Consider the following 635-nt stretch of genomic DNA (forward strand, 5'->3'; position numbering starts at 1 on the left):
TGTTTAACTTCTTAAAAATTCTGGCCACAACCCACTGAATTGAATTTTCTGACTCACTCTGTACTGGAACCCACACCTTGAAGCCCTGTTGACAGAGGGCACAAGAAGGTTGGAATAAAGATGCCATCTTGTCCAGGGAACGCTGAGACTGTCCATGAAATTGGATTGGCTTTGACCAAAATCACTTGGGCATTGTAAAAACGGCTTGGGGGCAGTGTCTGACCTCCTCCAACCCTACAAGGGGGAAGGAGAACCAAGATCAACAGCACAAGACTGACTCCCATGAGGCGGAGGCCAGACAAGCCTCCTCTCTCCGCCATCTTTACTAACTCCGACACCAACCCTCCCTCCTGCAGCACTCTCTGCTGGGTTTGAGAATTCATTGTAATGGCCATACAATTCAGAGACCATACTCACAATTATGGGGTTTATTAAGGAAGTAACAGTTACAGTTCAGGCTCCAGAACACTCAGGATACACAGCCCTTACATCATGATAGCCTCTCCCCAGCTGTGCTGGCAGGCACGCCTCTCCCTGGCCCTCAGTCTCTGCCCAAAGGCACTCAGCTTTCTCTCTCCGTGGGCCGGAAGTCCACCACGCTGTCTCCTGCTGTCTGGTCTCTCCTGCCACTGTTT

The sequence above is a fragment of the Trichechus manatus genome, unplaced genomic scaffold (genome assembly GCF_000243295.1).
Source record: "Trichechus manatus latirostris isolate Lorelei unplaced genomic scaffold, TriManLat1.0 scaffold00207, whole genome shotgun sequence".
Taxonomy (NCBI): domain Eukaryota; kingdom Metazoa; phylum Chordata; class Mammalia; order Sirenia; family Trichechidae; genus Trichechus; species Trichechus manatus.